Below are 27,633 nucleotides of genomic sequence, written 5' to 3'. Positions count from 1 at the left end.
AATGGTATGCTGCATAATTGGTTCTCTAATTATTTGTCACATCGAAGACAGAGAGCGGTAGTTGAAGGTGAATGCTCAGATTGGTTGCCTGTTCCTTCAGGAGTTCCCCAGGGATCCATTTTGGGTCCTTTTTTATTTTTATTATATGTCAATGATATGCCAGTCTGTGTATCTCCTAAGACTACCTTAGCTCTCTTTGCTGATGACTCCAAGTGTTTTCGTGTGATAAAAAATTCACAAGATTGTGAAGCTTTACAGAGAGATATTTATTCTCTTTATAGCTGGAGTGTCAAATGGGGTATGACTTTTAATACAGGAAAGTGCAATGTCCTCCACTTTACACGATGTAAAAATTTTCTGAATTTTGATTATATCATGAATGGTAATGACTTAGCATCAGTTAAAAAATACTGTGATTTAGGTGTTGATCTCACTTTCGACTTGAATTGGAATACTCACATTGATCGTATTTGCATGAAATCTCATAGATTGCTTGGCATGATCAAGCGCACTTGTGGCTACAAATGTGACTCTAAAACACTTAAAGCTCTTTACTGTTCACTAATGCGTAGTCATCTGGAGTACGGAAGTGTCGTTTGGGCAGCCCAGTCTAAGCGCAACTTAGTAAAAATTGAAAAAATCCAAAGAGCAGCAACAAGGTATATTCTTAATTATCCCACTGACATTGATTATAAACAAAGATTAGTTGCTGTAAACCTTTTACCGTTGTCATTTCGCAGGGAGATTCTTGATCTGATTTTCTTTTATAAATGCACTACTGGGAAATACTCTTTAAATGTTCATAAGTATGTCAAAACTCACTCATCTAAAATTAATACACGTTCTAGTGCTGATACAAATGCACTGGATAGAAACCATTGTAAAACTGTCACTTTCCAACACCTTCTCTTTAATAGAATTGTCATTCTCTGGAACAATTTACCGGCGACAATTAGAACCACTGCTTCACTTTGTACATTTAGAGTAACATTGACGAAATGGTATTGGGATAAATTTTATAACTGTTTTGATCCAGACAACACTTGTACGTGGATTTCTCGTTGTCTGTGTAGCAGGTGTAGACCTATGTAGATTTCATTTGATTTGTTTTAGACTTTCTTCATTTTTTATCTCCTGTATGTTATTGTTGTTTGCTTTTTTCATTTGTACATATTTCATTTCATTAGGGTGACTGGCTTTGTATAGGTGGTTCGCACCTGTTTCAGTCATCCTATCCTATGTCGGTACACGTATCGTGTCCGCTGTGGATGAATATTATAAATAAAATAAAAATAAAAAATAAAAAACCCCGGAAAATTTTCAAGTCTCCTGGTATTTTATGTGTTGCTCTCTGCCGTGATCTTGTGTACATGTATGTTCACTGTCATGAACGTCATTTGACCCAAACTTCTCTTCACCTACCATTTACATCAGTCAGAACCTCGTCTTTGCCCTGTTCAGGTCTGCAGTGACAGTAACACTGAAGTAGCAGGGCGGTACGTGATAGTGACACTGCCCATAGGAAGAACACTGGACAAAATGCTTGATATACGTTCAGTATATTTACGTATATTGACGTATATGGAACACAATATTAATTGTATACGTAATGTATATCTTGAACATATAATATTGAACATTTCAATAAGCTGATATGCATATAGCGTATATCTATGCAGATCACGAGTATATGTAATGCAGATCTTTTCACACCAAGTGTACACTGTACTTATGCATTTTGTTAGTATACATACGTGTAAACTTAACGTATTTGAAACATCTACAGAATCAGTATATGTGTATATCGTTGTATATCAAGCATTTTGCCTAGTGGCAGCTGTATTAACTTTGATAATTTTGACAATATTTTTGTTCAGTTTACACAACTGTGTTCTTGTTTTAATCCCTGAAGCTATTGAACTGTCTAGTATTCAGCGTGCTAACACAGCCTGTGTATGTATACCATGCATTTGTATCGCTTACAACTGATTGTATCACCTAATACTTATTTATATATACAGGCTTTGTCGATAAACTGAATATTGCGTGTTTGAGCATGCTGTAGGGAAACAGCAAGAAATTGATATTTTGCATAGAAATATTGCAAAATTCATCAACAGTTGTTACTTCTACCCTGTTATCAGGCGCAAGCTTGTTTTACGACAAATCATACATGTTTCGACTTTTTCAAGATGAAAGTCATGAAATGTGACGAAATGGTTCTAGATTTTGTTAAACTATTACTAACATTACAACGATTGTTTTCACCTTTTCATTGAATTACCTTGAAAAAACTTGGAATTGGAAAATGTAAAACGTCAAAGGGAACCAAATAATTCTAAGGTCCCACTACTGGCAGAGCAAAAGTTTCAAGTCCACCTCTCTACTACAGAATCCCCTAATTCTCGAGCCCCTTAAAAGTTTTTGTGAACGCAGCCTGAACCTTTGAAGCTGATATATTTATTATGAGCCTATCATCAAATTTACATTCAAGTTTTCGAAAATTGTATGTGAAAGAAATGCGTTTGCATTTAGTCGTGAGTAAAAATGCTACAAAGAACATTTTTATATTATAAACCGCATTCCAAAGTTCCTTAGCTTGTTGTGGCATATATATTTGTTTACCTACCTATTATCACAGTGTTCGTCTCTTGTTTTCTTCAGTTATCTATGAACAAGGAAGTTATTTTGAAGGTAAACTGATAAACAACTTCAATGACATAATGGTAACTTTAATGGTAGACAAATTACTAACTTTATTCTTGTTACACTGTTTCATTGAAGGTAACACAGGGGTTTCATACACAGAATGTGCACACGGCCGGAAAGCAAGCTGTTGGTACAGCTGGATATACTCCAACACGCATTAGTGTAAGTATACTTCAGTCTCCAGCTGCCTGCTACTTGCCTTACGAACCAGTACACATGTCGGGAGGAGGATTGATATGGAAAATCTATTTCGCCGGATATATATAATTGTATCACAAATGCAAAATTTAGTAATAAGCGTTGTTTGAATATGCTGCTTGAATATGCTATAGACCGGTTTGACTAACGTTACAACCCACTTATTCTCATACACACACACACACACACACATACATACATACATACATACATACAAACAACATACATACATACATACATACATACATACATACATACATACATACATACATACATACATACATGTTTTCTCCCCGATGCACAATTCGACTACTAACATCTAAAATTGTAGGTAAACTGTCACCTGTTCCAACTTTGCCACAGTTACCATGGAAAGAAAAAATCTTACCAATCACAGATTTGAAGCGAGTGGCCGCTTTTAAAAACAGCGCCCTCACAAGGGCATTTTGAATACCAAAGAAAGCCCCTTTGATCATATATGGGCATATATGGGCAGATTACAGGTGACTGTATACCTTTGTCTCAAAAACATCGCTCTTGAGTTGGTAGTTACGTCACATTGGCCAAAATTTAAGTTAATCAAATTGATTATTGCCAAACTCTTCTCGTGGGGAAAGATTTGGGCTAGTTTCTTGCCGAATTCCTTACCCTATCTTATACCAAGTAGACCAAATCCATTTAGCCTAATGTTAACTCTTCCAAGTGAAAAAATATAACATGAACGAAATATATTTTTGTGATACGATTGAAGGAATAATGCACGTAAAACTTTAAATGTTCTCAATACTTTTCCGAGGATTTTATTTGGTAATAGGAAAAAACACAAGAGATATTCCTAATTTAACTAATGTTGCTTACTGTAATATGATTAAGTTACAAATCATCTACAAAGGCTTAAATTTCATTTCAGACAGCATCATCTTCGATGATGAATTTGTAACGGGCCAGTGTATTGCCCAATCTGTTAAAAGGCATTTAGACCAAAGTTGACTACAATAGCAAACACATGCCTGATTAGAATGCACTATTTCTAGTAGTTAGGGAAATGTAAGAGTTTCTCAACTATATTGTTCATTTTGTACGTAAATTAATATAAAGCAGAGAAATATAACTTTCGTCAAAAAATGCAACAACAACAGAGGTGCGCTATTTTACGAGACAATAAAGTTGTTTTTTTTGCTTTGAACATTACATTGTACAAGGATGACTGTTCTACTTAGGGAATGACCATTAGATCTTGGGAGGGGGTTGTCACAATGAAATTGTGAATTTTTTTTACAATTGTAAATTTCTAAAAAAAAATTACAAATGAGAAAAGCTGAGCTAATTTTTTTTCTAAGTAAATTTTAAGATTTATAATTTTTTTTTAGTTTGACGCTGTCTGAGGGTACAATGTACATCCATATCACTAGCGCAAATAAGATTGTGTGCTATAACCCCAACATCCTGAACAATCATGAACAGATGATTCATATAAATGAGACAAATCAGATAAGAGCAATGTCGGCAATGAGTTTCCCTCCCCGTATGATGAAAGTGTTCTCCGTACCATTTTTTACGAGAAGGTGAAGATGTGGTGTAAAAGCTCCACAAGCGACCGCGCAACGCGGGGGAAGGTCAGGAGGGGGCTGTCCCCCACTCCTGCCATTGGAGCTTTTGAAAAATAGAGATTAAAATTGTGTTATTTGGTGGCACTTGGGGAGTATTTTTTTCAGATTACACATCTTCCTCTGAAAACATGGTCTTCTTGCTCCTTAGTAGCTTCCTATAGTTTTGAAAATTGTCTATTTGGGTTTCCTGGCTTCCCTTTCTACTGCGTGGTGAAATGCCTACATTCACCCCACCAAACATCATGCATATCTCATGATTTACAATTGATTTTGACAAACTGAGAAGCTTTTTGCAAAATATCAGTGAAATTTGCATAATTTGTGTTTTAGGGCAAGTTTTTGCCCTTTTTTAGATCAAAACATCTATTTCTCTGTAGCAGCATGTCCAAATTGATTGGATGTAAATAGATGTGGTGAAATATCAATATTTGTCTTTTTAGGGCAATTTATGCCATTTATGGTCTAAAAAATCTGTATTCTCTGAAAGGGCTTGTCCAATTTCTTTGAACTTTGTTACATAAGTCCCCTAAGATTTGTTTAAATCATGCTCTTTTTTGTGGTGGAAAAATTCTTCAGATAATTGTCATTCAGCATTTGCTACACACAAACGATTAGTCAGATTTATTCAGTATTTGCTATAGATAAACTTTCAAAGTTCAACCCTCTTGTGTGTTTTTGTGTTGGGATTTGTTGGATAGAATGCATTCTACGTAGTGTATTGTTGAATGTTAAAAAATGTGTTGCTGTTGTTTTTAAGGTTGGTTTTTTTTTTTAGAAAAAAGACTGAAAATGTTTTTAAAAGCAAAATAATACATAAGGATGTGATATGTTGTTTTATCATTATTGACGTGTTTTCACTTGTCCACCCATTCTTGCATTCATCATTACAATAAATGCTGTAAAAAATGAACTGATGTGGCCTGCATCTGTTCACCTTGATCTTAAAAGGCAAATATAACTTTCTGTCTTGACAACCATACCATAGTTTCAATGTTTTATCTAGTGTATCTGCTTGGTTTGTTCGCATAAAACAACTAGAAAACAGGCTCTATAATTTTATAATTTTCAAGTGATCAGAAATACGAAAGTCCTGAAAAGATAAAATGATCACAACTTCAGTATAAGGGATACAGTCACTCTAAATTTATACAATAAAATTAAAAATGTGCCTGGAGGATGTACTAAAAATAGAGAAAGCTGCTTCCTGTCGGTAAAATCTAATAAAAAAAATCAAGATTTTAAAGACTTTTGCAGATTTTTTTTACGCATTTGTATTCTTTTTTTTTTTGCAAACTAGTTTGAAGATTTTTTTTCTTAACTTTCAGCTCTGAATTTTTTTTCTATTTTTGATCACCCCCTCCCAAGACTAATGGTCTGTCCCCTATTATGTCACAATTTCTTCTCTGAATTACGATTTCATATCATATATTGTCATTCCGATATGCAGACTACACCTTAGATCATGTAATGATTCTAAATTACAGATATATTACATTTGTCTATCAAGAATAACATTGTAAGCTTTGGTTTTATTAGCATTCCTCTACATGTTGGTTGAATAAATGTAGGCCTAAAGGGTCTTTTTCATTCTCTGACAAGTTCCCAGTGAAAATGGTGAACAATTCTTCACCATTTGGGATGTTCCTGGGTTATCTGTAAGAGAAGACCATAAACAAGAGAATCAGGAAGTAGAACGCACTATTTCCAACATCCTTCGAGGCCAAACTCCTGTAGGGACCTGGAAATGTAATAGATGTCCACCACCGGAAACAGAAAAGAAGAAGAGAGAAAGATACATGCTGCAATTTGTATTCAAAATGGTAGTGTTGAAATTTCATCATTGCACAGCATAGTCCGTAAAATTTGCTGTCATGAAGGTAAGTCCTTGTTTTGACCTTCAATAAACCTTAATTCTCCCCAATGCAAAGTCATGGCAAAGTTAAGAGACAATGGTTTGACTAAAATCAAGGGTGATGACACAAACAGGCCTCAAAGCCATCTTTCCTGTGAATCAAGTTGCGGATTTGAATGACTTCAATGGCTGCTGTGGTACTCAGAATATGTATAGAGCCACACTTGTGAGATCCTGACGGACCAACAACAGTTCCCCTAAAATTCTGCACGAAACTCAAATTCCGTCATTTAAAGGCCCCCATTTAAAGGCCCCTTTTGTTTAAGTCTTCTCATGCCGTTGTGTGAACTCAATTATTGTTTGCTCATATTTCCTGCTTCATAGCTTGGGGAAGAAAGATAGAGGTCGGCTTTTTTCTCAAGGCAATACAGATTCAGGTATGGTAGCCATACTTCAAGTTAGGCCATGAAATCAGATTTTAATCGCTTCAAGAGGAGCAGCTGGTCACCCAGAATGGGCATACTGCCTCAACTCAGGTGGCGCAGTATGGAAGTGGCTTTTCTCTCTTTTATTATAAATAAAACTAATTAAAATTTACATTAATGAGTCGTATCACAGCCGCAAGCCATACACAAAATTGACAAATTTAAAAGGGTCAAGAATTCTTTCGTAATTTCCAAGGCAACAGGTCTAGTATGCTTTGACTTTTCTGTATTGTAACGCACGGTAATTTTTGGAGTAAAACTCCAATTGGTGTGTTTGTTCCAGTCATGCAATATTTATGTATACTAAATTTTCCTAATAATATTAGAAGTTGCATCACAGTATTACAATGTCTAGGGTGACCATGTTGTCAAAGGGGTCACCGAAAGTTATGTTTGATGTTGTGATTTGAACCCTTTCTCCATTGGCTCTACGAAGCGTATTTTTCATCTTTTCCCAACATCTTTCAGCAATATTACAATATAAAAATCTATGTTCTAAAGGATCAATTTCATTGCAAAGAGGACAAAACAGGAGTCTTTCAACTTCAAAAAATATAAATATTTGCTCCATGGCAAAATACGTTGAAGAAGCTTTCATTGAAATCTTCCAAGTTGTATCTTATTCGTTAAATTATAAACTTGTTTCCAAAAGCTGCTGTGAATTTTATTGTTTCTGGCTGTGTCATTTAAATTTATCACACGGTCAAAGTGATGCTATCAGAATTCAAAAACCCCCGCTCTGTGTATGCAAATGGTACGTCATCAGTAATCTACCTATTGTGTACCCACAGTCCTGCAACTTCCCGTTTTACTAGTTTTATTGTTGTTATTTAAAGTACATACGACATTCTTGATATTAAGCGATGAGCATCAAACTAATCTGTGACACCAGGGGGATATTATATTCTACAGTCTTGATTTTTTGGTTATTTAAATGACAACGGACAATTTCATTTGCTGCCGGTCATCGGCTCTGGACTGGAATTGGTAATTCCGAATTATACCATCGGGGATAGCCTATATGTCCGTCCCCAGGGGTGGGTAGGTGTTTTGTTGTATTGCTAATAAAGGTTTATTCTACCAAACTTTGGTGTTTTGGTCTTGCACTGCCCTTGACAATCTTGCGTAAACGTTTTATCAGCATGCTGCATCTATATCTGACCAGTTTGATTGCCTAATTCGCCAAAGCAAGCAAGGTGGTAATTTAGTCTATTATTTGATGAGTTTGAGTGCCTAATTTGCCAAAGTAAGCGAGGGTAAATTACTAATCTGTGGACGCTGTCACCAGATTATCACCGGATTAACTTTGACAAAGTCAACAACGAGCGCACCAGCAAGGTATAACTGAAGTTATTGTCGACATCGCCAGCGTTTATTTCAAGGAGATGTTTATGGTGATAGGGCGGTTGCTTGGACCGTTTGCCGTTTTAATTTCAGCTGAGCGAACTAACCCGTCGTGGCACTTTCAGTTTCTGTACAATGGCTGATTTCCATTGCGGACGTTTCTTCTGATCGTCGTGTATGAGTACAACATCTCAGACTTTGATTTCATTAGTAGTGAAGCCCTTCACGCAATTAAAGTATCGTTCCTTCAGTTCAGTTAAGTATTCGTCACTCCAACGAGCGTAAAATTGCTCTAAAAGTCTTGAAAGACAATGATATCTCTCCTTAAAGACAATTTGCAACATGTAGTTTGAATTGCGGTTAGTCAACGTTGATGTCGTCCGTACGGTAAAGTGGTAATTGTTCGGACCGACGATGAGTTGCGACGTTAGAGGTAAGGGTTCGTTGCAGTCGCCGTACACGTAAGTCAGTGGCCGATCGTTAATTATTGCTTCGATCTCTGTGAGTAGTGTTCTCAGTTCATCTTCGTATATGAAAGCTCGTCGCAAGTACTTTCTTCAGGCATAATTTTGTAATGCCAATAAACCGTTCCCAGAACCCCCGAACCAGGGGCTCGCTTCGGTATGAAGTCCCATTGGACGAGGTGGTTCGCGAGAAATCCCCTTACAGATGGCGAGTTCATGATTTCGTGACTTTCCTTCGCTGCTGCATGATATGTTGATGCGTTGTCACTCAACATGCGATGTGGTAATGAGCGTCGGGCAGCGAAGCGACGAAATGCTCGTAGAAATGCACCAGTACTCATGTTTTCCACCAATTCTAAGTGTACACCACGTGTCGTAGCGCAGGTGAATAAACAAACATAATTTTGGTTTCCTTGCGATTTCCTGATTTAACGTAGAGTTCCCCTGTAAAATCGACACCTGTTACGGTAAATGCTGGGAGGTCGGTAACTCTCATCCTGGGTAGTGGTGGCCTTATAGGTGCCTGATATGATTGTCCGATTACGAATTTGCAAGTGACGCAATGTCGTGTGACTGATTTCACAACGATGCGACTGGTATCCAATAGTATTGGCGTAGTACTGTGACTGTTCCTTGTAAGCCGATGAGCTTGGAACGACGATGATGAATCACACACACGATGAGGCGCGTGAAGTGATGGTACCTTCGGTATCAATGCTGGCAATTTTACTGTTTCTGTGAGCGGTGAATTGTGCAGACGACCTGACACAGCGGATGGTCTGGTCTTCGTCTAGACGACTTTCAACTGTTTGACGAGTGTCCGTGCTTTCTCTCGTCTGATTTAAGTAGATTGAGTTCATCTGAGTAGCATTCTGATTGGACGTCGAGGACCCGAAGTTTCTCTACGGCTTTGATTTCTGTAGCAGTTATTTCAATCACCGGTTACCCAATTGTTTTGATTCCGCAGATTTGCAACAAAACGTCGAGCTAATGCTCTTATCCTACGCAGTCGAGTCAGGGAACTGACAATTAACATCAATTATCTTGGTGATTCCCGTGTGCGTTTTGTCTGCTTAAGGATGGACCAGTAGATCTTGGGAGGGGGTGGTCACAATGAAATTGTGAACATTTTTTTTACAATTGTAAATTTCTGAAAAGATTTTTTTCCAAATAACAAAAGCTGTGCTAAGTATTTTTTTCTCAGTAAATTTTCAGATTTATAATCTTTTTTTTTAGTTCGACGCTGTCTGAGGATACAATGTACATCGTATCACTAGCGCAAATAAGATTGTGTGCTGTAACCCCGACACTCATATGGCCTAGTGATTTAATTTGCTGATAGATTTCGCGAAATGTTGCAGATCATCTTGCAGTCTATTATCAAAACACACGGGATGTCAGCTATTTGGCTATGCAGTTACATGTTCATTCCAAAGTGTGTCCTTCAGTAAGAAGGGAAATTGGTGTGTGTTGTTGGCCACAGTAATCCGCCTTGCCTTTCCTCTTTACAATCCTATCTATCTTATTGTTACATAAAGCGAAGTCTACAAGCGATATCCTTTTAGTCCTTGCCCTTGCAATACTTTTAGCCCATCATAATACAGCAATTCATTGTTGTGCTGAAATGCACATGTGTAGTGACTACCATTCCAAAATGTGCTGCCATGGAATGGTTCTACTCCGGAATAAAAAGGACGCGATGCATTCTACAGATCAGTACGCCCAAACAATCACGTGATGCCGGTACAAACAAACCCACATGTGTACTAACGCGTATGGAAATACACGTACGTCTATGCGCGTTTGCGCACATGGCTTTGTTTGTACCGTGGTCGATTCGAATTCCGGGTTTGGGCTATTGGTATCTGTTGCAGATTTCAGTGTGATTCACCAAATCACATTGTCCAGAATCTCTACAGTCAAATGTGAACATATTAACAAGGTATATTTCATTCGAATATCGCCTTTTGTTGACAAACCAAATGCTGGGCATTTCAAACTATATTGATTACAAGAAACTCTTTCTGTTACAAGAAAACGAAGAAGCAATCACCAAAACTTTCCATCTGCTTTACCTTTAATAATTAAAGTTACTAAAAGATTGACGGAACTCAATGGACTAATTGACATCCACCACACTGGCATCTTATGGAAAATGCCTCCTGTAGATTTGAATATCATGTGAAATATCAATTTCTTTCCGTTGTTCAAAACATTTAAAAGTCATCCAAGTAGGCTGAACAGTACCATACCTCATACTGCCAACAGTAATTGTGTTGGGTATGTCTTTGAATGATTTGATCAATCCTCTGCTGACAAATAGTCCAAAGAGAGTGGGAGAATGGGTGGATATCCACTAGTAAACTTCCTTCTTGGTAGTGTCTGACTCCTTTGCAATGGTAAGTGTATCTGTAAATAGAAAGAAAAAAATCCACAATAAGTAACTGCTACTGCATTGAAATATGCTAATATAGTTATTCCACATCACTAAGACAACAGAATATATGTATCCTGCAAAGGAGCTCTCACACCCTCTAACAGATTAAAGACTATTATGGGAGTTGGGTTGAGTTGTATCAGCCCTACAGGAAACTACACACCATGTATTGACCTAAAACAATAAGGATGCTGAAAAGGTGTAAGATACTACCCTCTTGCACACCTTCAGGCATCACACCATGTACATGTTCTATTTTGCTCCCATCACTGTAGCCGCCATATAATTTTAACTTTAAAATCTCCTGAATAGCTCATTTAATACGTGCTTTATGACCAAGAATGTATTTTTTAGGAATGTTAGCCGCCAATATTGGAATTATGCAGATTAACGAGCTGCCTATACACAATATTATATCTCAAAAATGATTCCCGTGCCAAATAAGCAGTGTCAGACATTGAAATCACTGAAATAGCTTGTTTAACATGTGATATATTGCCAATTATGTTATTTTTAGGACGGATGGCAGCCATGTTTTATTTATGCAAATTATATATATTTCACCAAGGTATATTCGAGTAAACTTTGATATGTTGTTCTGGGTACCTCTCCAAAATGCATTCCGAAGAAATTTGTGGTGGGTCTAACCCTGTTTTGACTGGACTACGACTCATCCCAGTCTAGTCTTGTATAAGCATCTTTGCTCTGATGCGGACAGGTGCACAGTACAATAAATTACCCACAATGCTATTTGATTTGTACCAACGACATTAGTTTTCTTATAACGTTTTCAGTTTTGCATAAAAGAAATAATGTGAAGTCTCAGGATAATTGATTAATTATATTTATTAAAAGTACGTTGAAATATCGTAGTATAAATTTCAAAGAAACTGTCAATTAACCATAAAATTCACTGTCTCGCAGGTACTACAAATGTCACAGTTTTTGGAAGCAAGCTATGACAAACTGAAGGGGTCATAAGTTGGCATATAAAGTTCTTTTGTCTTTTCTATTTAGAAAAAATCAATATCCTTTGTTTCATAAATTAGGTGCAACTAGTCTCCCTACTGTCCATCACATTATTCTGTATGCCTGAGGACACAATCAGTGGAAAATTTACAAGAATGCTATCTCCTCTCTCAATCAAGCACAATTTCCTTAATCCTTGAAAATGGGAATTGAGAGGAAAGGTGTCCTTCAAAGTACGTTTTCAGAATTTTTACCACTAGTCCAGGAATTTGTCTACACATGGGAGACATGGTACACTTCACAGGGGAATCTACGTTGGTACAAATCATGATGCATAATGGGAAATCTCTAGTACTGTGGGGTGATACGTATCCTAGTGGGTCGTACAATTAAGCGACGAGTTTGACGACATCGCGTTTCATGTGAAGCTCTGAAGTATCACAGTCACTGTGATCTGTAAGCTTTGTATCCCTGTCCTTGTATATTTCTCTTTTGTATTATTTCACTTTTGTATTATTTCACTTGTATTATTTCACTTTTCACTGTAGTCTACAGGTAACTGTTAAATATTTTCCTTGACAAACTTGCTTACAAAATAATGCTTATACTACTTACATATAAGAGATATACTCTAATATGTAAGTAGTAAGCATTGTTCATTGCCCTCAGTGAGCTCGATTTACAAGAGGACAAGCCTCATAGTTGCAGAGGCAAGATGTTCATGCAACAGATAATTAAACTTTATCCAGATTTACAGTTAAATGACGACAGAGAATAAAATCATGCAGCGAATCATTTTATTTCCCCGAATATTTTGAACACGGAAGCTACTTTTGACTGGGCGGAAACTTATGGAAATTAAATGACCCCCATCCCCTCTGTGCTGTTTAAAAACTACATGACCCCCACCCCACCCCTTTGCAGTTTTGAAATTAAAGGCGACCCCCGGATTTCGCCGGCCCACCCATGGCCGGTAATAACTGAACGCTTTCGAACTTTGATGATACCGCTGTTATCTTGTCCCCAACAAATCCCAGTAGAAAGCTGCCCCGGTGAGTATGTCTTTGACGAATGATAGGCAGTTTGAAAGAGGCTGAGTGAGTTAAAGTCTGCGTTAACTCGCGAGTTTCCTTGTCAGCTGATGCTGTAGCCATACAGCGATTTTTGGTACGACCAATGCATTCATTCGAATGGTTTCTCCGTTTTCAGCGATGACGCTTATTTCCGTAACATGAAAGTTCTCGACCGAGCTCAGGGATATATTCAGGGACCATAAATACTAATATGATATAAACCAAATAAGTTTCGTTGTCTAAATGTTTTCTTCTGTCTGCCTTTCACTTACCTATACAATCTGCTCGCTTGAGACCGTGACGAACTGCCCACTGTGTCAGATATGCCAGGGCTCGATATTAACGGTAGTCCCGCAACCATAGACTACCAATTTTCTCTGGGGGCTACCCAAATCTATGAAATGGTAGCCCACATGGACTACCAAAAACCTGGGACCTGAAATTCAGTCAGTACTTGGCATGCCATGTCCGGTGTGTCACTTTGAGACCAGCTAAATGCAGTCAAACCCAGATGGACACGAAAGGCTAAGACTATAACTTAGTCATGCGGAATTTGCAACAAAGTTTCTTTATTTGAACTGCCTTACTTGAATGACGGACAAAGAAAATGATGGCCACTGACAATGCATTTTCGTTGCATTTTGATCATAATATATCAACACAATTACAGGAAATTAATTTTGATCAATATATCCAACACAATACAGGAAATTATGCCTCTTCCTACAGAAAAGCATGGTATATTTTTTAACCATGCTACGGTATGTCTCACTGCTGAGAAGGTCGTATCGTTGTCATGACGACTATCAAAATTTGCAGACAACTCTGAAAGTGAAACCGGTTGTCAATAGGTCACCAAACTTTTGAGTATCACTAACGTCCATTATACCTGTTTCCTTGGGTACTAAAGGTGTGCAATATTTTCATCAAATGGATAGAAAATTCACCTTATTCACTTTTTCTTGTCTGATTAACGAAAACAGATATCACTGAACTAAAATATGCAAGGGCTACCAACCATTGCCACTGGGCTACCAACTTCAGAAAATGGTAGCCCTGTATGCGTAGTAAAATGCGCCCTCTTTCTTGCTTCCGCGCGTGACCTGAATTCTGTTGTGGGATTATCAAGACTGGTTCAGACTCGATAATCCTGCAGACTCGATAATCCTGCAAAATATTTCGGTCACGCGCGGACGCAAGAGTTCATCGAAAGACGGTGCATTTTACTACGCATGCACTTACACATACAATGCGCAGTCCGTCACTTCTCAAGCGAGCACAGGCGAAGAGAAAGGCAGACAGAAAAATAACTTTTAGACAACGATTTGGTTTTTACCATAATATTTAATGTCCCTGAATATATCCCTGTGAGCCGAGAATGATTTGTCGCCGAATACAGCTAAGTTTATCGTCTCTGTATCAGTTGTAACTGCGCCGATTTCGTCCGCGAGATCTTGAGTCGCAAAGAGCGTGTTGCCCCTTCATCAAACCAATGACAGTTGAGGGGGAAGTCTCCCCCCTCTACTGTCTATGATCAAACAAAATTATCGCTGTAGCCAGCCTGTTCGTGTGATTTTGATGGATGCCGTACATCGGCGACAGATGTTTTTAATATCACTGAACCAATTGATAGTCAGTGCCAGTTTCTGCAAATTATACACTATCAGTCGATTTTGCTACAACAAGTGTTTGTCATATCGACGTATGATGCTCCTTACCATACTTTCTACAGCGCGACAAGGATTTGCAAACTTTCACTCCGTGTTTGCCAAGGCAATTAAAACACAGTCTCTTTTGTCTACAATTTGCTTGCGCTATCAATGTCTGTTATGACGTCACAATTTGGGCAATGACTTCCTGCAAAGCGCATATTTCGTTTTTTTCGCGGGCTTTTTTCCTTGAGTGTGAAAGCTGCAGTCGATGCTATGTCACGAGTTGTAGGTTTCCTAACCCATGAAAAGATCAGTCTGTAAACCGTTCTTCCAAGCTTCGACTTCATTGAGTATAGCGTTTCGTAAGTCCGACAAATTTCACTCATTCTCGTAGTCACGCGAAATTTAATGGGTAAGCTAATTCAAGCGCCACGAGCCACGTGCCAAAATTCACGATTCACAGTTTGCATTTTAAGCTAGAAATAGATGAATTTCACTCTCGTTCACTTTATCTATTCATTTTCACTCTTAAATCACATTTAATAGACGCTATGTATGTGCATGAAGTGGTGACCTGCGATATGTGTGTTCACGAATCCAACATGTTGCTGGCCGGTAAGGGACTTGAAAAACAATATAGGAAGGGAGGGCGAATTTTTAAAATTATGCTGAGAAAAGTGATTCTCCCCAATTGTTATGTCCAACAAACATTGACCGTCCCTGTACGTCCCATAGTCAACATCAATTATATTTTATTTGAAAAATATTTACTAATTCATAATGTGACGCCTCATCCCACCAAATATGAAGGCTGTTGCACTAATTTACTGGCAAATCTGTTGAACTCAGGTCAAAGGTCATCATGGTCACGTAATATTTTTGCTGTAATCTTTCCTCCCAAGATGGCCGTCCAGCGAAAATCAGACCTGTAGCCATATTTGATAGTCGTGAAGTAGTCATGTGCATATTTAATAAGATACAGGATTTTGCGCCATTGTTTACCTCATGTCCATAAATATCAATGGTGTACAACTTGTAGTTACTGATTTATCGGAATATTCGTTAAATCGAGGTCAAATGTCATCCTGGTCGCTTGACATTTTAGCAGAAATCTTAGTTAACATAATCATCTCCTTCCACTAAACTTCAGACCTCGACGTCTGTTAGCTAGCCTATAATTTATAGATGTGCATAATTAGTGAGGTACAGGATGATTTGAGGGTCGAAGGTCGGTGTCCCATACCAGTCACAGTTCGATAGACACCAGCCGTCTTTGACTCTTACGTAGAATAAGCCACAGCTTAGTTGCAGAGGGGGATAGGACAGGTCAAAGGTCATAAATTCTCCAAAATAATATGTAAAAATCTTCTAATATCATCATGCTTTTATATTCGAAATAGTAGCAACCTTACCATATGGTCAACAAAATTAATGTAAAGAATTTTGATTGATCAAATTTTAATGTTACAATTTTACGTTGTGTAATTTTGAAAAATACTGGCCCTCCCTCCCTATAATTACTCTCGAGTCCCTTTTCGCATAGTATGCCCCTTGATGTAGAATTCGTAAACACATTCGCTGGTCACCAGTTCATGCATTTAGAAGGCGGCTGTTGAAGCCCGAATGTTGATTTATCCATGAAAATGAATCAATTAATTGAATTGGAGTGAAAATGCACATATTTCTAGCTTAACGCTAATCGTGCATCGTGAACTTTGGCTCGCAGCTCGTGGCTCGTGGCGCTTAAATTATGCTTACCCGAATTTATGTACGTGTTCGCCCGGTAGTTTACACATGATGATGGGAACTATAGCAAGTGCCCGTATGAATCTTTTGTCTTACCAAGAGCTTTGAGATGGCGCACGTTACCTATCCATGTGTCAAAGAAATTTGCATGCTGAAAATTTCTCTAGTCGGTGCCTATAAGTGCCAAAGAGCTTACACATGTACGTAGATCACTATCACTATCACCCCAGCAATTTTTAACGTTTTAGTTTTATCACAGACCCGTTGGTCACATTTTTATTTCTGTTTCATAGTCTGTATCATTAGATTGTGAAATCAAACTTACAAGCAAATGCCCTGTTTAGTTCACTATTTTATAGTATTTTGTAAAGATGTTCATTTGTTTATGCGTGTGCTCCTCGATATCGATTGAGCTGAAGTTAGTATGTGGATCACAAACGGCTCACACTCTAGCTATAGGTTGATGGTTGACGAAAACAGGTACATTAGTATGCGTATTAATTATATTCGTTATGTGCTGGGGTTTACAACCATGTGGCGGTTGGCTCAAATCGCGCGTACGCCCTTACAAAAATTTAACATGCTATAAAGAACAAGAAGGCGGTTTTACATTATCCTTGAAGTCATCTATGGTCACCATTTGGGTAACCTATGATTTGACTGTCATAGAAAAAATGAAAGAATGATCAAAAGATAGCGACTTTTCCCTATAGATTTTCGAAATCAACGACTATGTATTCATACGTACTACCACCATGCCTTTGCCGATATAAGAGGCTGTCTTGAAGAATTTCACGTGGAATGCGTATACAATGTTTAAAAAATAAAATGTGTGGCTGGCACTGCACCAACTTTTGTTAACGTTGTCATAGAAGCGCATTAGAACATTTTAATAGTAGCACAAATGATCGTCAAAAGTTGTGACCAGTGCTTGGTTGTACACCGAATTGAAACAGCTATGAAACTTTTTAGGTGATTTCTATGGATTATACGAATGGGCCAACTTGTGGCAAATTCATTGAAACATGAATAATTCTGAAATATCGCCTCCTCAGATAACATTGAAAAGGGTCTGAAGCTTGTCGTTTACTCTAATTTGAAACTATGTCAATTCATCCATCAAACATTGAATGTAATACTGGTTGCTAACGAAAATGATTTAATGTTAACATTTTTCGGTAGACAAAACAAACCAGTAATGAAATGCGTCTAAACTTAACGTACGGAAGGGTAATCAAAAGCAGATGAATTTATGGTGACAGCACGGAAATACCAAAGATGTAACATTCTTACTCATCTCGGACTATGCAAACACAGTCTGTGAGATGTCTTACTTCTCCACATTCGTTCACAGTGTGATGACAGTTTGGCTTGTTTGAAGAGGAATTAATTCATGGTCTATGTGTACTAAAATTGCCAATTTCTCTCAAAAATTAGGCGGAAACACTCCTTTTTATATCGTGGTAACTCATGAAAGACACTGTCAAGCAAGAAGGAAAAGATACAGCGGCCGTAGTAAATGACATATCAAAAAATACTCATACTGACAAGAGCTGCATATTTACTATCGCAAATGCTGATCATCTGTCCCAAGATCAACAGGATACAAGAGATCTTATAAAAGAACGTAAAATTCTCCATATGCTGAAGGTGATTTTAAGGGCTGCTTAAAACCGAAAAAATAAAGAAAGATGAAGAAGAAATCGAAGATACAGACTAAAGAAAGCAAACGAAGACGGTAGTTGGTGTTCTGTTTCTAGAACCATGTGAGTTTTGTTTTAAACAAGTTCTGACAGAAGAGGAGAAACGTTTAGTCTTACCATTCAAGTTTAATTTTTGGTAAAACGTAAACTGTCGTGTGAAAATGTTGCATTGAGTTACAATACCTTTCAAAAATTTGATCTTACAAACCACCACCATAATATTGCTCTCTTGGAGAGGAACAATGTCAAATGAGAAAAATATAGGGCAACAAAGACTAAATTTTGTTTTCTTGTACCTTGCTTTATGTCCGTAGAAAAAAGACAGTGCTTGTGTAGTAGACAATGCTGTTCTATTACAAAATTTATCATTATGCCAGCCTTTCAGCATAATGTCAACAGGTCGTTAACTTGTTGCTTTTGGATATCTATAAGATGTTTTGATAAAGGATTATAATAATGACACTGACGTGTCAGTTTAAGATGATCTGAAAATGCATGATAACAACATATACAGGAGATAGTATAATGACCTTGCCTGTATTCTATACAGAAAACCGCGTAATGTATGTATCTATGTATCTATGTATCTATGTATCTATGTATGTATCTATGTATCTATGTATGTATCTATGTATCTATGTATGTATCTATGTATCTATGTATGTATCTATGTATGCGTGTGTGAGACCAAGAAGTTTATGCTTTTTGTTTTACTCTGTAATTACCAGCAACTGGTTTTCTCTTTTTACTGTATCTCATAAACTGTGACATCATTGTAAGGCGCCCTCGCGAGGCAGGGAAGTGACATCGTTCTCTTTGTTTGAAGTTTTTTCGCCGAAATTGACATAGACAAAACAAGCACTTACAAAACTTTAGCTTATTTAAACGGTTTCTAGTATAGACTGTTATATTGTGTTATTTGATGAAAACACGGAAAAGTAATGTGTTCTCAGTTCGGGCGGCGATTGCACTTTTTCCGGAAATTAGAGCGAGCACGCCTCGTTTTGTCAGTGACGTTATCGGTGTAACTTGCGATTTCGACTCGACGAGCCATAGTAGTGCATCTGATATGATGATAATGATGATTGCATGAGCGAAATCAGTGCGCTGACATGTCATCGGCACCGAAAAGACGACTGCAACTATTATTTCATAGATGCTCTAACTTCTGGATTTGTAACCTTATAGATGTTAACATTTGGAACGTCAACAGAATTGGGAACAGGAGCAGGACTCCATCGTCAAACCTAAATCAGTCCTAAACGCCACAGTCTTACACATCACCGTAAAAAGAATGCAAACTAAGGGAGCGTTCAGTTATTATGGCGGGAGTGGGCCGGCAAAATTCTTCCTGCGCATCAGTCAAAATAAGTGAACCCCTACCCATAGCACCAAAAAATTGATGACCCCCCCTTTTAAGATGACAAAATTTCATGCCCCTCCCATTGCTTGAGTGAAGCAGCACACACAAACACCTCTTGGAGTACGGGTGGCAATAGAATCCAAAAAGAAAAGATTCTCAGATATTTTCAAATGCACCCCCCATTTTTACAAACGCACAACGTGTTAATGTTCAAATTTCCCCTTCTGACTGCTATATATTTGAAATTACCCTGAAAGGGATGGGACAGATATTACAGGTGAATTGCAATATTTTTGCGCAAGTGCGTGTGTACAAAATTTTGATATTTGCTTTATTTAATAGTCAGCCGTTGACAATGTTGATTCGCTATACATGGTAGTCTATGAGAAAACTATGTAATACTTTTTCAATACAAAACTATATCTATGCATTTATAGATATTTGATAATTGACATAAATGTACTTAATTGGAATAGGGTTGTTACAACTGGTATGTGGACAAAACATTTGACTTTAGAATTTCACCAAAAATGTTCATCCACTATACATGGGAGTCTATGATAAAATTGTGAATAATTTTTTTCCAATGAAAAACTTGCTATACTTGTGCACATACAGACGTTGAATAATTAACATAATTGTACTTGATTAGAATATGATGGTTAAAGGTGCATATTATGTCTACAAGAAATCTGATTTTGGAATTTCACTGAAAATTTTCATCCACTATACATGGGAGTCTATGAGGAAACTATGAATTATGTTTTTCCAATACAAATAAAGGTAAATCTGTGTATTTGTGTACCCTCTATTATTAATATTAATGTACTCGATTAGACTAGGGTGATAACAAATGGATATGTTCGCCAGAAATTGGATTTTGGAATTTCACTGAAATGTAGATTCACTGTACATGGGAGTCTATGAAGAAACTATGAATATTTTTTTCAATACAAAAATAGGTAAATCTGTGTATTTATCTACTCTTGATTATTAATATTAATGTACTTGATTAGACTAGGGTAGTTACAAATGGATATGTGTGCAAGAAATTAGATTTTAGAATTTCACCGAAATGTTGATTCACTATACATGGTAGTCTATGAGGAAACTATGAATAATTTTTTTCCAATACAAAACTATCTAAATCTGTGTATTTATAGACATTTGATAATTCATTTTAAAGTACTTAGACTAGAATGGTTAAAGGTTGATATGTGTGCAAGAAATTGGATTTTGGAATTTCACCGAAATGTTGATTCACTATACATTGGAGTCTATGAGAAAACTATGAATAATTTTTTTACAATGCTAAACTAAATTAATTTGTGCTTTTATAGGTGTTTGATAATTGATACAAATTTCCTTGATTCAAATAGTGTATATGACAAATCGGCGGGTGGCTCTGCTCGGCCAGATCCGCAAGGCTCTGTACCGAAGTGACCAAAGCATATTTGCTTCCGGCTGTAGTTTAATTGGTAAATTTCAGTATTATTAGATTATTAAAGGACAATGTTATCGATACATAACTACGACATTATAAAGAAATCAAATTTTGGGTGGGGAAGCTTTAATAATTGTCGGGCAGAATGGGCAAGTATGGCAACGCATTTCGATTACTGTCACTGTCACCTTTGCGCCGTGCATACCCAACAGAGGCCTACCTTATGGTTCGGTCTGACAGAGAGGCGGCCTAAAATCATTACGTGAACTACCATTTTTGGAAATAAAATCAATATCTCTTTACCTCAGTAATATTATAATAGTATCCCACAAAAATGAGATTTAGTACTTGTATTTCTCCCATTTACAATTGAAAGGGATTGTATCTGCCCTTCAGTCGTAAGGCCTTACCATCGTATACTTCCTCGATATGTTTTCGTCGGCCTGTCCCGGTCTTGCTGCTGTTCTCGCTCTTGTCGACAGTTGATGGTCATAAAGGCGAACTCCTCCTTGTGACACTGGTCGTCGTATGACGGGCTTCTGTCGCACTAGTAAGGCATTTTTGTCATAGAATCGAATAGCTCAAGGAACTAGACTCGGCCTTAGCGTATATTCGCCTTTCCGCTGTGTGCATTCCACAAAGTCATCTGACTATATAGGCACTCGAAAATTAGCACAGCGGAAATACCCCTGCGGAAAAGCCATTTTCACGGCTCTTTCTTGATATTTTGACCAAATCTGTCTCATTCTGTTCTCTTGGAAAGCCATGCATGTTAAAACGGCAATCGCTGTTATTACTTCAGCTACCGAAAGCACAGCTTCTCTCCATCGTAAAACTATAGCAGGGGCGTTCACTTTAGCTAGGGTGGATGTTTTACACTTGTGTGTTCAATCGCATATCTTGACCAGGCCCGCGAATTCTTAAAATAACCGAATGGCAGCAAATTTCAAAATCGCACAAAATATTGCAATTTCATTATATTTATAATAACCACGTCATTTCCTTTGGATGATACGTTTATTTGATAGAGTCATATTTTAAACAAAAACAAAAAAATCATACGAGACTTACTCTTTAATATTGCTGCTTTGATAGGTTGGTAACTTTCGGTCGCTGTTTTAATCTGTGACATCATTGTCTATTACTGATATGGAATGGACATTTAGTTCTGTATAACTCCGAACTGTAATATTTATGAAGGATATCATAATGGCTTATTGCGAATAATTTATGTGTTTTGCATTTAGTGTTTCTTGTCGATTTTTTTTTGTCGTTTAGTGTGTGTGTTCATTTGTCTCTTGTGCCCTGATTCACTCTTAGCCACCTTTTATTTCTGCGCATTGTATTGAACTAGCTTTGATTGTCATGTTTCATGTAATGCTGCTTTGTATCAGTTTGTATGTTCAATTGGGGATCTGGGGAAGATAAGCATCTTTACTTAAGCTTACCAGGCAACCCTCGTCAAATAAGGTTTAATAAAATAGCTAACATGTTTCGTGAGTTTTGAGCATTTAGTAGGAGTAGGAGTATTTCTTTTGACATGTTACATTGTCTGGCCGAGCTGATCATTGTCATTGCTATCGTCGGCTATTTGAACACTATATCAGCTTTAAGCCTTGAACTAAACATTGTTCAGTAAGTAAAGTTATATTCTCCGCTTCCGCAGAATTTCTGTAAACATAAAAATGTGTCATAAAAAACGTTTAATTTGATGATGTCATTTCTGCTATTGTAAACATACCATAATGTAGTTGTCTACCGCGAAATGTATTGTAATTTTGGATAATATTAGAATTGTGATATTTTGAAACAGACGTTGTCTACATGTGTAAAGATAAATATTGTAATTCTCTCTTTACTATCAAGGCTGCTTTGATCTGACTGAAAAGCAATAAAGGTTAATATTAAAGTTACAGTGTTTAACCATGTCTGAGAATCAGTCAGTGTCTGATCGTGACCACCCTACATAGAGGATTTGGACTACGAATATGCAACGCAATCCCAAACACAACATCAACTAACACAACCGAACGAATGCAAGGATGGATACCATTGGATGGATGGATGGATGAATGGTATTGATAAATGAAGTTTAATTCTAAAACCAATCTCCTAAACAGAAAAGTACTTTTCAAGACGAAAGAAGAAGAAGAAGAAGAAGAAGAAGATTTTGATTTTTCAAATGAACGTTTATTACTAAAATTAATCTCTTGTACAGAAAAGTACATATCAAAACAATTCAAATTTTGAGACGAAAAGCAAAAATGAAATCAGACAAATGCGAAATGGCAAATGATGTTCAAACACTGAAAAAAATGGCAAAGTTGGACCATAGAAAAATCAGCAAACACTGCAAAATGGCAAATACACTGATGCAGAAGCGAGACGGAAAAGGCAAACAGGTAGTTATAACACTTGCAACATGGGCAAAGAAACCAATTAAATCTGAAAAAAAGCACAATTTTTTTATTGACAGAAGGCAAGATGCGAGGTGCATGAAAACAAGAAAAAAACAAACAATATACCAAAACAAGAAAAAGCGACAGAAATTTGCAAAGAAAAAAGGACAGGAAGACCTAATGAAGAAGAAGAAGAAGAAGAAGAAGATTTTTGATTTTTCAAATGAACGTTTATTACTAAAATTAAACTCCTGTACAGAAAAGTACATATCAAAACAATTCAAATTTGAGACGAAAAGCAAAAATGAAGATCAGACAAATGCAAAATGGCAAAATGATGGTCAATTATTGAAAAAAACTGAGCAAAGTTGAACTATTAAAACACAGCAAAAACTGCAAAGTGGCAAAGACACTGATGCTGGAGCGAGACGAGAGAACTGGTGAAAAGGCAAACAGGTAGCTATATCACTTGCAACATGGGAAGGAAACCAATTAAATCTGAAAAAAAGCACAATTTTGTTAATGACAGAAGGCAAGATGCGAGGTGCATGAAAAATCTCCACTGAATAGGGGAAAGGAAACCAACTTCGAAACAAGAAAAAGCGACAGAAATTTGCAAGAAAAAGGACAGGAACACCTTACATCTTGCAGAAAAAAGCCACCCAACTGCCAATGAGAAGGGATAAATTGAGAAAACTTCTTCGTTGGCATGTACATGCCAACGAAGAATCTTCTCAACTGACTACCCCCTCCCATTACGTGAGGAGTACGGTGCCCAGATCGAGTTAGGTTTTGACAAAAGGGAAAGTGTGCTTAGAGGTGACAGCACACAAAAGACAGAAGTGTTCAAAACAAAATTGAATCAATAGTAGTTGTTCCATCATGTCTATTGAAGCAATGACGTCATTAATACACCAAATGTTTTTGAAAGCACTTATGTTTGAATTGAGCGTGAAGTCATTATATTCTTCTGAAATGCGAGAACAAACTCGCCTTTTAAAAACAGAAACAAGCATATTTAATACTGATTGAGGGATCATGATCATTAATTGCATTTCGTCTCGTCACATAAATTGTAATTTTAGCTGTCGTAAAAAGAAAATTTAAAAGCGCTAAAGTATTCTTGTCCATGTATGATTTATCAAAGGGTGGGCCTAAAACAAACCACCAGAATAAAATCTTGCATTCCTGACCAAGAAAACGGTGACAAAGTTACGAAGGAGACTGAACAAGGGAGAAAGACGAGGGCATTCTAAAAATATGTGTAAAAGGTCATCTCTGGCACTACAGAAAATACAATCAGAGGATGAGCTATACCCAGAATGGAACATAAACGAGCCAGTTGCGTACGCACCGTGGAGAAGACGCCATTGAAGATCTCCTTCTTTTTGGGAATTGGACTGAGATAACAAGAAGTGAACAAAGGTTTGATATTTTCAGTAAGTGAAAGCAAATCTCTCCAAACTGTATCTTGACGTTTATTGTTCCCATGAAAATTGGACATAATCAAGAATTTATATATGCTACCCTTTTTAAATTTATACAAAAGACAATTTAAAATGATATATCATCAGTACCTTTACAAATAAGTTCGAAAGAATACGAAGGACGATAATAAGAATGAACATCATCCAAATCATTTCCTCTTCAAAAAAACTTTGGATTTTGTTTTTCCAATCACAGGGAATAGAATCAACCAACGTTTTGATAGTATTCGTTAAAATTCTATCCGAATGAATAGAAAGAATGTTTTAGACTGGCTTGGGGAGCGCCAAGTTTTTTGGAAAGGGTCAAAAAGATCTCCAACTTTTGTAATGCCAGCACTGATAAAGTGATTAACAAGAGTACTATCAAGAGGGTTTGTAAAACTAACACAATCGTTGAAAAAAAGGGCTTCATGGAAGATATCTTTGATTGAAAGGGGTCCACCTTTTCTCAGGAAAATACATGACTTCCAGACTCTCAAAAGATCAAGATAAAAATTAGGTAGATATTCTGGAACAGACTGAAAATTCACTGTAAATAGTTGAGAGGTGTACTTGAGATTACCAACACTCCGAAAATAAAAATCAGCAAACAAAAATGAAGGATGATCCAGACCTGAATACAAGTATCTTTGAAGATAATTTAATCTGAAAGCTTTCACGCGTGAAGAGAGATCGATGAGATTTTGCCCTCCTAACTTCAATGGAGCAAAAGTTGTACGACTTGGCAACCAATGTTTTCCTTGCCAGAAGAAATCAAGAAATTTGTGCTGAATTTCATCAATGATAAAAGCAGGAGGACAGAGGCAATACAATGAAAAGTTTAGTTGCAGCAAGTTGATTAATAACGATAACACGGCCTTGGAATGACATAGCAGGAGCATATCAATTCCACCAAGATAACTTATTGTCAATCTTTGTAACACTCTCACTCCAGTTTTTTGAAAAATATTCGTACTGTTGCCCAAATAAGTACCAAGGACTTTGAGACCAATACTGTTCCAAAGAATTTCAAGCGGATGATCAGCACGCCCACGCCATGAGCCGACCAAAGACCTTGACGACTTACGATAGTTAATTTTTCATTACTGGCATGCTCATAGACAGAAAACCAATATTTAAACCTAAAAAAATCAGTATCACAAGTTACAAGATTATTAACGTCATCAGCATAAGCTGAAAGTTTACATTTACGATCACTTGAATTTGGAATCATAACACCTTGAATACTGTCATCTTGTCTTATTCTGTGTAAAAGAGGTTCAATAACAATTGCATACAGCTGCCCTGATAATGAGCAACCTTGCCTTATACCACGTGAAAATCTGAACTGGAGCAGTAAGAGAACTGTTAACACGAACAAGACTATCAGTTTGTGTATACAGAAGTTTAATAAAATTGATGAAATTTTCACCAAACCCGAACGCATGCAGAGTTTGAAAAAGATAATTGTGACTGACACGATCAAAAGCTTTTTCCTGATCCAAAGAAAGAATACCAAGAGGAAGATTCATGTCATTATGAAAATGAATGCAATCTCTAATTAAATGAATATTGTCAAATATCTGTCTGCCTGGAACAGTATAACTTTGATCTACATGAATGATATCTTGCAAAACTTGCTTCAAGCGAAGTGATAAAGCTTTAGTGAAAATTTTATAATCAGAGCAAAGCAAACTGATAGGTCTCCAGTTCTTAAGAAGGGAGTTATCACCTTGTTTAGGAAGGAGTGTGATAACAGCTCTACGACAGGACGTTGGAAGAAGGCCATCGGAATTGACTTTTGAAAAACCTGGTGAAAATCGTTCCCCAATAGAGACCAGAATTTTTTACAAAATTCACAAGGAATGCCATCAACACCAGGTGTTTTACATTCGCAATGTTCTTGAGTGCAAAGGTGTACTCTCAAGACTAATGGGTTCATCAAGTTGCTAACTTTTCAGAGGTAATTGAGGGAGATCATGAAGCAAATATTTTGTGCTTCGGGCGAAACAGGCTCAGCATTAAACAGGTTTTGATAAAACTGGCGAGTAAGTTGACGAATTTCTCTCTGATTTCAGTAATTGTATCATCTTCACGTTGGAGATCAGTAATGGATTTACGACAGCCTTTGTATTTTTCAAGAGAAAAGAAAAACTGTGAATTAGTATCAGAATCATTGAGCTGTTGTAAACGAGAATGACTAACTGCACCTCTGGTATCAAGTTTCTGAAAACTGTCTAACAGGTCTTTTTGCTGATGATATCTTGTTTCCAGAGAAGGCTGAGTATGAATCAATGTTTCCAAAGTACGAATTTCCTCAATAAGTTTTGTTTTGAACGTTTAAAGTGATGAACCGTTAAGCGCTGAACTGCTGACTTAATTCTTTAATCTTTTGTTTTCCTATATCCCACCAAGACTGATGAGAAGAAAACCTATCCTTCTCATTACGCCAAACTTCCCAGAATTCCTTAATTAAAGTAAAATAATTTTCATCATTAAGAAGACTGTATTGAGACACCAAACTGGATTTTTGTTGACACTCGAATTCATAGTTAAAACAAGAGAAACAAGAGAGTGATCAGATAAATCAGTAGGAGAGTCAACAGACACAGATTTAATTTTCGAAGTCAACTTCTTGTTGATGAAGAAAGTGTCAATGCGACTTTTTTGCTCTCCTCTCTGCCACGTAAAATTTTGAGCCTGCTTATGAAAATAACGC

At 37.0% G+C, this 27,633-nt stretch overlaps 1 long non-coding RNA gene across 1 annotated transcript in view; it reads left to right on the top strand.

The window, feature by feature from the left end:
• Positions 1 to 18,215, top strand: part of LOC139116523 (uncharacterized) — a 67,583-nt gene extending 49,368 nt beyond the window's left edge. Inside the window, exons 4-5 of the long non-coding RNA XR_011548327.1 lie at positions 2,785 to 6,394; positions 17,977 to 18,215. This is a non-coding gene — a long non-coding RNA (uncharacterized lncRNA). The remainder of the gene's footprint in view (positions 1 to 2,784; positions 6,395 to 17,976) is intronic.
• Positions 18,216 to 27,633: the final 9,418 nt, after the last annotated feature.

This window comes from Ptychodera flava, chromosome 17, assembly GCF_041260155.1.
Source record: "Ptychodera flava strain L36383 chromosome 17, AS_Pfla_20210202, whole genome shotgun sequence".
Classification (NCBI taxonomy): Eukaryota; Metazoa; Hemichordata; class Enteropneusta; family Ptychoderidae; genus Ptychodera; species Ptychodera flava.
The sequence above is the reverse complement of the archived record's forward strand: the minus strand, read 5'-3'. Positions and strand labels throughout refer to the sequence as shown.